Source organism: Schistocerca cancellata, chromosome 3, assembly GCF_023864275.1.
Source record: "Schistocerca cancellata isolate TAMUIC-IGC-003103 chromosome 3, iqSchCanc2.1, whole genome shotgun sequence".
NCBI classification, from domain to species: Eukaryota; Metazoa; Arthropoda; class Insecta; order Orthoptera; family Acrididae; genus Schistocerca; species Schistocerca cancellata.
Window position 1 is genome coordinate 572969365 of NC_064628.1, and position 12018 is coordinate 572981382.

Genomic DNA, 12018 nt, shown 5'->3' on the forward strand with positions numbered 1-12018 from the left:
GGGAAGGTATCATCAGATAAGGAACATGTGGACAGACATTATGATTTAGGTGTGATGCTAGAAACTTTATGGGATACTTACAAGGGTTATAGTGACAGCGACAGAGTAAAAAGGGTCATCAAGATTATTTGTGAAGACTTGCATTCCAACTGGGAAAGTAGAACCAATCAGCAGGCTTACAGTGAGACCAGTTCTGGGAAAAGTGGACAGTGTGAAAGGAGGGACGTGACATCAAGTAAACCTCTAACTGATGTAGCTCTAAGCAAAATTCAGACAAGTAAGAGAAATTGTGGGGAAAAAAAAGGTATAAATGACTTGGACTTTAGAGAGATTGAGGATGATTTGCTGCATGAAGATGAGGAAAGCAGAAAGGAAAAAATTTTATCTTGCCTGTATATACATATAAAAGTTGCAAATTATGAGGGAGTTTGCCTCTTAGACACAGGTAACCCTGTCTGTGCCATTTCTGAAAAATTTAGAGAGCAGATAAGACATAGTGCTTGCATTGAAGAATATCCTGTTATTGGAATCAAAACTAAGGGAGCAACTGGTAGGCACAGCAAAGTTGTAAACACACAAGCTTTAATGTGTTTCACCATTAACTATGTACAATACAACCAAGGATGTTTTGTATTACCTGACCTCAATGAAAATGTTTTGCTCAGAATGAATTGGATACAGGGAGTAAATGCAGATTTTGACTGGAATAACAAAAAGTTAAGGCTTACCAACCCAAAGACAGATGCAACACATGTAACTAAATTAATCATCCAAAATTGCCTAGAGAACAATTTTCAAATTAGAAGAGTGATTTGTGCAAATGAAAAGATTGATGTTAATGAGGGAGTTAATGAAGAAGAATCCAGTGAAGACAAGTATGCTGAATTAGCTGGAAGTCTAGATGAAGTACAGACAGGTTAATTGGGTAGTTTGTTGCAGGAATACAAAGATGTGTTTAGTGAGAAACCTGGGACAGTGAAAAACTATGAATGCAGACTTAAACTAAAACCTCATGAACCATTTTTCATTAAACCACATGGAGTACCCATCTCAAAAAGAAAAGCTGTGGAGGAAGAACTGCAAAAGATGGAAGAGTGGAAAGTAATTGAAAGGTGCAATAGTGCACACAGTAACCCATTGGTGGTAGTTTCCAAATGTGATGGTGGAGTAATACTTGTGCTCAATTCAAGACATTTAAATAAATACCTTGAGAGGGAAACTGATCACTCTGGGAAAATAGACAAGTTATTACATAAGTTTGAATGTATGAAGTACATGTCTAGTTTAGACTTAACAGCTGGTTTCCATCAGGTACCATTAGAGAGACATTCTAGAAAATATACTGCATTTTTGTATGGAGGAAGATGTTATTGCTATTGTGTTGTACCATTTGTCCTTAATGTATCAGTTGCAGAATTTAGCCAAGCATTGGATTTTGTTCTAGGAAAAGAACTGTTAAACAAACTAATCCTTTATGTTGATGACATACTTGTAACAGGAAAGAGTTGGGAAGAACAGATATATTTGTTGGTGAAGTGTGTTAGAGATTGAGCCAGGGAGGGATGTCATTAAAACTAAAGAATTGCAAATTTGGAGTTAAACAGCTCAAATTTTTAGGCCATACCATGTTATAAGAAGGAATCTTGCCTGATGAAGAAAGAGTTGAAGCCATTGCAAAATTTCCTGCATCCAAGACTAAGAAACAACTTAAATTGTACTATGGAATTTGTGGCTACTACCAGAAGTTTGTCAGCAATCAAGCTCTAAATTCACCATATTTGAACAACTTGCTGAAGAAGAACACCATTTGGGTATGGGACAAGGATTGTCAGGAAGCATTTGACAACATCAAGAAATAGATGTGCAGCAGTAAAATGTTATACAGACCTGATCTTACAGAGCAATTTTGCATTATGACCAACAGCAGTGACTATGGACTGGGACCTCATTTGTCCCAAGAAAAGATTGTGGATGGTGTGATGGAGCATAGATCAATATCTTTTGCCAGTAGAACTTTGCAAAAACATGAGAAGTCATACACTGTCACCAAAAAAAGAACTGTTAGCAGTCTATTGGGCTTTCATCAAGAACAAGAATTACTTATCAGGACATCAAGTAGCAGTATACACACACCATAAGGCTTTGATCTATATACAAGAGTGTACTTTGCATCACAACAGGATAACCAGGTGGGCACTATTCCTACAGCAGTTCAACTATACAGTAAAGTATATAAAAGATGAAGAAAATCTAATTTCTGATGCTCTATCAAGATTTACAATGGAGGGAGAAGGTGAAAATAACAGTGATAAATGTGAAAGGGAATTTCGGATTATGTATCTAAAAGGGGTGATAAATGAGAATGATATCAGGAAAATTTGTAATGACAGCCATAGATACACTGAAATCTATCTAAAAGATTCAAGAAAATGTATACTTTTACAAGATTTCCAGGAGAGTGACAGGTGCCAGAGGGTAAAAGTTAGTAATCAAACCTGCAGAGGATACACTGCCCTCCATAAGTTTGGAAACATCATGCTGCATATTACAACAGAGCAAGATGGAAGTGATCTGTGTGAGGTATTGGTTAGAATATGGAATAGCAAGCTCTAATAATGGTCAATAATGACATGTACAGTATTGTACACTTAATTATTGTACATATACATACACAATGGAACATACTAGTATTGCTCCATTTTATGTAAACTGACATTACCTGTCCAAACAGTTCTACTAAACATGCCAGGTGGTGTGAGTAGACTTCATGGCTAAGTAGAGGTATGTTGTTTACGTTTCTGTTCACTTGTAGTTGCATTTGCATAAAGGTATAACACGCCACGAAAGTAATTGAAAATGGCACCAAAGTGCCAGATTCCTCGTGAATCATGGGTAATGATAATCACTTTGTGCCAAGAAGGCAATAGTGTCTGACAAATAGCAAAGAAACTGATGATTTCCGTCAGTGGAGTTGTCAAAACCATACACCGGCATCGAGAAACAGGCTGCTATGGAGATCGTCCTTGCTCAGGAGCACCCAGGAACATATCAGAATGACAGGAAAAGTATTTGGTAGTGACCAGTAAATGTAACAGATTAAAGATGGCTATGAATTGACTGCTGAACTAAACGCAACGAGGGATACCGGTGAGTGAGTCAACAGTGAGACAACACCTGGCAGACAACAACCTCTGAGGTTATGTAGCAACAAGGAAACCTCTGTTGCGCCCAGTTAACAAAGGATTTAGTGGGCTAAGACACACTAACACTGGACAGCCAGGGATTGGGAAAGAGTCTTATTCACTGATGAATCCAAGTTTGAAATATTTTGAAGTAAATGGCGTCAATTTGTACACCGTTTACCCCATGAAAGCTTGAATCCTCAGAGCTTAAGGCATGGAGGGGATTCTGTGATGGTATGGGGATCCTTTGGAGGAATAAAGTCAGATATTTGATGAAAATACACTCCTGGAAATGGAAAAAAGAACACATTGACACCGGTGTGTCAGACCCACCATACTTGCTCCGGACACTGCGAGAGGGCTGTACAAGCAATGATCACACGCACGGCACAGCGGACACACCAGGAACCGCGGTGTTGGCCGTCGAATGGCGCTAGCTGCGCAGCATTTGTGCACCGCCGCCGTCAGTGTCAGCCAGTTTGCCGTGGCATACGGAGCTCCATCGCAGTCTTTAACACTGGTAGCATGCCGCGACAGCGTGGACGTGAACCGTATGTGCAGTTGACGGACTTTCAGCGAGGGCGTATAGTGGGCATGCGGGAGGCCGGGTGGACGTACCGCCGAATTGCTCAACACGTGGGGCGTGAGGTCTCCACAGTACATCGATGTTGTCGCCAGTGGTCGGCGGAAGGTGCACGTGCCCGTCGACCTGGGACCGGACCGCAGCGACGCACGGATGCACGCCAAGACCGTAGGATCCTACGCAGTGCTGTAGGGGACCGCACCGCCACTTCCCAGAAAATTAGGGACACTGTTGCTCCTGGGGTATCGGCGAGGACCATTCGCAACCGTCTCCATGAAGCTGGGCTACGGTCCCGCACACCGTTAGGCCGTCTTCCGCTCACGCCCCAACATCGTGCAGCCCACCTCCAGTGGTGTCGCGACAGGCATGAATGGAGGGACGGATGGAGACGTGTCATCTTCAGCGATGAGAGTCGCTTCTGCCTTGGTGCCAATGATGGTCGTATGCGTGTTTGGCGCCGTGCAGGTGAGCGCCACAATCAGGACTGCATACGACCGAGGCACACAGGGCCAACACCCGGCATCATGGTGTGGGGAGCGATCTCCTACACTGGCCGTACACCACTGGTGATCGTCGAGGGGACACTGAATAGTGCACGGTACATCCAAACCGTCATCGAACCCATTGTTCTACCACTCCTAGACCGGCAAGGGAACTTGCTGTTCCAACAGGACAATGCACGTCCGCATGTATCCCGTGCCACCCAACGTGCTCTAGAAGGTGTAAGTCAACTACCCTGGCCAGCAAGATCTCCGGATTTGTCCCCCATTGAGCATGTTTGGGACTGGATGAAGCGTCGTCTCACGCGGTCTGCACGTCCAGCACGAACGCTGGTCCAACTGAGGCGCCAGGTGGAAATGGCATGGCAAGCCGTTCCACAGGACTACATCCAGCATCTCTACGATCATCTCCATGGGAGAATAGCAGCCTGCATTGCTGCGAAATGTGGATATACACTGTACTAGTGCCGACATTGTGCATGCTCTGTTGCCTGTGTCTATGTGCCTGTGGTTCTGTCAGTGTGATCATGTGATGTATCTGACCCCAGGAATGTGTCAATAAAGTTTCCCCTTCCTGGGACAATGAATTCACGGTGTTCTTATTTCAATTTCCAGGAGTGTAGATGGAAAAATGAACCAAAAGGATTATCATGCTATTCTCCAGCGACATGGTAAAACATCTGGTTTGCGTCCGATTGGAAAAGGGTTTGTCTTGCAGCAAGACAACAACCCGAAACATACATCTTGCTTGTGTCAGAACTAGAGGTTTGTAAAATATTGAAAAACATGGAATGGCTGCCCCAATCCCCTGATTGTAACCCAATCGAGCTGCTATGGGATGAATTGGACAGGAGGATCCAAAAATGGGAAATCATGACTGGGTCACAATTGTGGGAGGTCCTGCAGAAAGAATGGAGATTAATTCCAACTGAAACCTTGGCAAAACTGATGCAGTGCATGCAGAGTGTGTGCAAGGCAGTGATGAAAGCAAAGGGTGGCTATTTTGAAGAATTGAAAATTTAATTGTTGCATCTTCCTGTGTATTATTTGAGCTTAATAAATTCATATGAAATGTCCAAAGCAGTGATGATACACCTTATAATAGTACAGCCTCCCCCAGGATTCATAATAAACATTCGATACCACCTTTTTTTATATGCATCCAGATAGTTATCAGACAATTCAGTGCTTCCTAAGGCCTTGTGCCCCACTTGTGACAGGATACTTTCCGGGACTGGATCAGATTCTGAATGTGGCTCTCCAGCAGGGATACGACTTCCTCAAATCCTGCCCTGAAATGAGATCCATATATATATATATATATGTGTGTGTGTGTGTGTGTGGTTATAATAGAAGGAAACATTCCACGAAGGAAAAATATACCTAAAAACAAGGATGATGTGACTTACCAAATGAAAGTGCTGGCAGGTCGACAGACACACAAACGAAAACAAACATACACACAAAATTCAAGCTTTCGCAACAAACTGTTGCCTCATCTGGAAAGAGGGAAGGAGAGGGAAAGACGAAAGGATGTGGGTTTTAAGGGAGAGGGTAAGGAGTCATTCCAGTCCCGGGAGCGGAAAGACTTACCTTAGGGGGAAAAAAGGACGGGTATACACTCGCACACACACACATATCCATCCACACATATACAGACACAGCTTGTATCTGCTCCAGTCCAGAATCCTTGAACCATTACACCAACAACCTGAAAACAGCTTTTGCATCCCGTAACTACCCTCCTGACGTGGTACAGAAGCAAATAACCAGAGCCACTTCCTCATGTCCTCAAACCCGGAACCTTCCACAGAAGAACCCCAAAAGTGCCCCACTTGTGACAGGATACTTTCCGGGACTGGATCAGATTCTGAATGTGGCTCTCCAGCAGGGATACGACTTCCTCAAATCCTGCCCTGAAATGAGATCCATCCTTCATGAAATCCTCCCCACTCCACCAAGAGTGTCTTTCCGCCGTCCACCTAACCTTCGTAACCTCTTAGTTCATCCCTATGAAATCCCCAAACCACCTTCCCTACCCTCTGGCTCCTACCCCTGTAACCGCCCCCGGTGTAAAACCTGTCCCATGCACCCTCCCACCACCACCTATTCCAGTCCTGTAACCAGAAAGGTGTACACGATCAAAGGCAGAGCCACGTGTGAAAGCACCCACGTGATTTACCAACTGACCTGCCTACACTGTGAAGCGTTCTATGTGGGAATGACCAGCAACAAACTGTCCATTCACATGAATGGACACAGGCAGACAGTGTTTGTTGGTAATGAGGATCACCCTGTGGCTAAACATGCCTTGGTGCACGGCCAGCACATCTTGGCACAGTGTTACACCGTCCGGGTTATCTGGATACTTCCCACTAACACCAACCTGTCAGAACTCCGGAGATGGGAACTTGCCCTTCAGCATATCCTCTCTTCTCGCTATCCGCCAGGCCTCAATCTCCGCTAATTTCTAATTTCAATTTGCCGCCGCTCATACCTCACCTGTCTTTCATCTTTGCCTCTGTACTTCCGCCCCGACTGACATCTCTGCCCAAACTCTTTGCCTTTACAAATGTCTGCTTGTGTCTGTGTATATGCGGATGGATATGTGTGTGTGTGCGAGTGTATACCTGTCCTTTTTTCCCCCTCAGGTAAGTCTTTCCGCCCCCGGGATCGGAATGACTCCTTACCCTCTCCCTTAAAACCCACATCCTTTCGTCTTTCCCTCTCCTTCCCTTTTTCCTGATGAAGCAACTGTTTGTTGTGAAAGCTTGAATTTTGTGTGTATGTTTGTGTTTGTTTGTGTGTCTATCGACCTGCCAGCGCTTTTGTTTGGTAAGTCTCATCATCTTTCTTTTTAGAAATATTTTTCCCACGTGGAATGTTTCCCTCTATTATATATATCATTCTGACCTATTTGATAAAAAAACTTGATATTCATTGGGAAGGCATGTGGAATGTTCTGGAAGGACATGTATTGTCATAATTATTGGTGAATTGTTGTCATTGATAAAATTATGTACATATACTAAATTAAGTAACTAATCAAGAAATTGAAGTAAAAAGTCCTTATAAAAAAATAACTAGAGACTGCAGAGATGTTAGCACGAAAAATCAATGCTCCTAATTAACAAAATGGTAATCTAAAAATCCAATAAACTTAGACCCCCATATGTTGAGAAACAGCTTAAAACTGTGTGCCAGACCGAGACTCAAAGTCGGGACCTTTGCCTTTTGCGGGTGAGATGTTTATATTTTCCCACCTCCGCATTGCAAATGTTTTGAGTGAAACTCACAGTTGATGTGCTGTTGTTTTCACGTCAATTCTACCAACGTTGAGAGTTGTTTAGTTCTCTGGGTTTTGCAAAATTTCTAGATTCATGTCTCATCGCTGTGCAGCCTATGAAAAGGATTGCGGAAGACTCCCAAATAAATTCCAAAGTACAATGCAGTTTCAATACCAATATATTTCCAGGACTCTGGTGTCCAAGCCTGGTGAAATGTACCAGTTACATCACATGTACCCAAAGTTGACATCAAACGACACAGAGTTCACAACAATCAACAAACGAGTGAGCCTACAGTACATTTGCTTGCAACCCTAGCCAAAAAACGAGTACCCAAGGCGGCTGCGTGACCTCTATTTATACTTTTGTTAACAATTACCTACAATGAAAATTACAATTTTATATAAAATCACAATTAAAAGTTAAACCGAATATGAGATACACATTGCTAAAAATTTACAATCTCAGTGCTGAACAAGGTGAACCTATTTTCAACTTAGTTACGAGTTAATATAACATTTTCTGACCAATTATGTTACAGGTAACAATTACATTACTAAATTTGTTTATAACAAATCAACTAGTGCCTGAATTTTAGTGCTAACATCTATCGGAGATTCAATTAACGTGCTTTATTTATATGTTCTATTTAATTTGCTGTAGTAATTTTATAATGATAGGTTTACTGGTACATCCTGACCATGTGCTCTATTTCTTTCGATTAGTTACAGCATTAATGTCACATTTATATTGTGTTTCTCACATGAGAACAATGTTAAAAGCTTTTGGCACATTCAAAATACACACGGTGGCTTTTACACATATGATTTCAGCAAAGCATCATTTTCAAATTATATGTATACTGAAATAGTTGTTATTTTTGTATGTAATTTGGAAACAGGTCACTTTACAATTGGACAATTAGGACTGGTGTTTATCTTTAACACTCTCCGAGGGGTTCCGATAGGTAGCAATGAGATACAGTAATATTTCACGGGCAAGTGCTCTACCACTTGCCCGCGAAAGGCAAAGGTCCCGAGTTCAAGTCTCAGTCTGGCACACAGTTTGAATCTGCCAGGAAGTTTCATATCAGTGCACACTCCGCTGCAGAGAGAAAATCTCATTCAAGCTCAAAAGTTATTTCCAAGTAACGTATTTTCATTTGTTATTTATTTTTATGTCTTCCTCTTAATTAATATTCTTTGTAATTACATTTCTAATAAATTATCCAATTGTTTGCATCTCACAGTTTTCCAATTTCCGCAATTTGAGGCCTTATTTGTGCATTCTATGTATTTAATTGGATAAAGTACGAGCTCTGTACTACCATTACATGTTAGTAACCAAATCCTAACTGTAATTAATTACATAACTAAAATAATATGAGAGATATTATTGTAATTAAAGTTCAGAATGATTTTCTTATGGAAAACTAAAGATATTACTATAAAAAATTGTCATTCAATATTGTATTCGGTTGTAACATCAGTTTCTTTACGTTTTGTAAATTTTAATTGTAACATCAAAATTGTTCAACTTTAATAATGCTTTATTTTGGAAGCTACTGTTAAAATTCTATATAAAGCGATGCAGCAATGTGACAAGTCAGATTTGAACCTACTCTTGGAAGTCAAAGAGATCAGTGAAGTCTGTCTGTGTTTTGTTTACATGATGAGAGTGCAGTTCGGATGTCAATTAATGTGAATAAATTTTGTGAAGCATGAAAATTTCCTATTCATTCATCAATTGACCAAAGCAGAAGAAACTTAAGTTAAATAACATTCAACATGAATCGTTACAACCTTCACTAGTGGATAATATGCTACTGTACACTTTCCCTAGCTGAGTACAGTGATAGTTCACCTTTAGAAGTGTATGTATTTTTAAAACAATATATGCTGATGATACAGCACTCCATATCAGAAGTATAAGGCTGCACGCTGTGCATTGGTGACTAAAGGAGGCATGCGTCACCCTTGAAGATTGGAAAACTCAATGGTAGATTGACTGTAATGTAGCTAACAGCCATGGAGGGTCTTCTGCTCACTAAACTCGGTAGGCCAGCAGTGCAACTGATACAACACTTTGGGGAACTGTTTGAGTAGAAAATGACTGCAAAGTACCTTGGTGTTATGCTGGACAGCAAACTGACTTGGGTACATCTTATCAATGATGTCAAATGGAAAACATCACAGCATTTCCCCCTACTGAACTCTAATTAGGAGTTGTCCATTGAAAATGGTTTAAACCTGTTCAGGCTCTACATCCATCCTGTGAAGACTATGCTTATGCAGTGTGGGGCAATGCAGCATGAACGCAGCTGCACAAACTCCATACCAATCAGAATAAAACTCTTTGCCAAATTTTCCCTATCCCATTCAATTTTCCATTGGTTTACCTGCATCAGTCTGCAGATAAGCAAGAGGTACTGGAAAAGTTCAAGGAGGAGGCCAAGACAGTCCATGAGAAGTCCAGAAGATCAGCAGTGAGCTCCTACAACAACCTGTCAACTTGGATGATGACCAAGTGGCCCATAGCTCTGCTAGACAGGTAGCAGGACAATCTCAGGAGTACCCTTTGAAAAAATAACTATGCACCAAGCAGACACACTTATGCTGGTAATGTATCTTACCCTCACTGACAGGCTGTAGCATTCAGTGCCCCAAGGTAAATACTGCACCATTCCTCAAGCATAAGAGAAGAAAGTGGGAGACTCTTTCAGATTTACAAAAATGTATATTGCCTTGTGTAGAAGGAGAAGTGGGTTCACGTTTCTTGTATCCATGAGCACACTGTACTCATTTCTTCAATTTCCTATGAGTCTCACAATAGATTTTGAAGCTGATTGTTTGACCATGAAGGAGGACTTTCAGCAGAATAGGCCCAGAAAACTGTAACCATGATTTTACCAACTGAGGGCACTGTTTTCAAATGCTTCTTTGAAGGAAACATTGTGTGATGCTACTCCAGGGATTGTTGGTTTGTTTCAGGCTCAAGGATTTCACCCCATGTTTCATCACCTATGACAAGTTTCTGATAATAAATCATCATCATCAGTCTCATAACAAGCAAGTAATTTGGGTGGACATTTCTTCTTTCCTGTTAATGCTCTTCACTAAGGTTTGAAAGATTTATTACTATTTATTTTATGACATACATTAAGAAGTTTTCAATCATAAGTATAGCCATACACATACAAAGATTGTTAAACTACAACATATCAACATTTCAATGTAGCACAAATGCAATAGCTATTGGCAAATATCAAGGGCTCTTATATAGTTTATCTGACAACTGATCACTGTCAGGAAATCTTCAAAACGATCCTTGTTGATATGTGTGAGACATATTGATACAACATGAGCAACAGTTTGTCATTCCACACCACAGTCACAAGATACTCATGAAGATTTGCCCCACTTGTGGAGAGTGTCTGCACTTCTTCTACAGACTGTGCAGATGCAATTCATGGTAGTTCAAATTGCCTGAGGCTGATCAAATCCAGGGGGTTTATCCAGGCTACATGACAGTTTCAGGCATTTTGGAGGACAGTTTTGTTGCCAGCACAATTTCCATTCACTGGTGTCATTGACTTCATTTTCAGTAAGAATCCTGGCTGTAATAAGAGGACTGTTCTAATCTTAATCCTTTTTGCTCCACAGGAATACATGGTTCGATACTGGAAGGTCAGTGTTATCGACAACCTTCTGGTATTAACACAGTACCACACTCTTCAGTCTTATACAAGAAGGTGGACTGTGAGCCATAATAGGTAACCAGTATGTGGGAGCAGATTGTATTGACTCAGTAACAATGTACATGGATTTCTTAAGTTGTACGTCTGTCATTTTCATATGTGGACTATTAAGTCAGACAATGCACTGTACTCTGCTGTAGAGTATACCAATCTGACAGCTGATACTCAAAGAATATCTGTTGGTGATCCCTAACTAGTGCCTTAGAGTTTGTGGAAAGTGTTATGTTTGCTTTTGAGCTTAGTGGATGTTTGCATGAAATATTTTTTAAAAGAAACATGATCCCAAGGTGTTCTAGATGCATGTGATTATGAAGTTTGTCCCCTCAAAATAGGTATCAAGGACTCTGTGTGTCAATCTATTGGACAGAAAAAAACATCCAACTTCTGTTTTACTTGAGTTAGGTTGTAGCCCCCATTTATAAAAATATTGCCTAACATGTCTAGATCATAAGTATAGACTTGTTCAGCTGTTTTGAAAGTTTTGTGTTGGGTAGCTATTGCCTAATCACCCACATAGTGAAACTTTCTGGGCTGTGTTGGAGGAATATCAGATACATGTAAATCAGACAAGGGTGGAGCAAGGGCAAATCTATGCAGTAAGCCATTATTCAGTACTTCTGGACAGCTAGTGTCTTTTCATTGTGATATATTAAATTCCTTCCGTTTGACATGTGGCCAATTAGTTTTGTTGTCCATCTGCATGGAATAA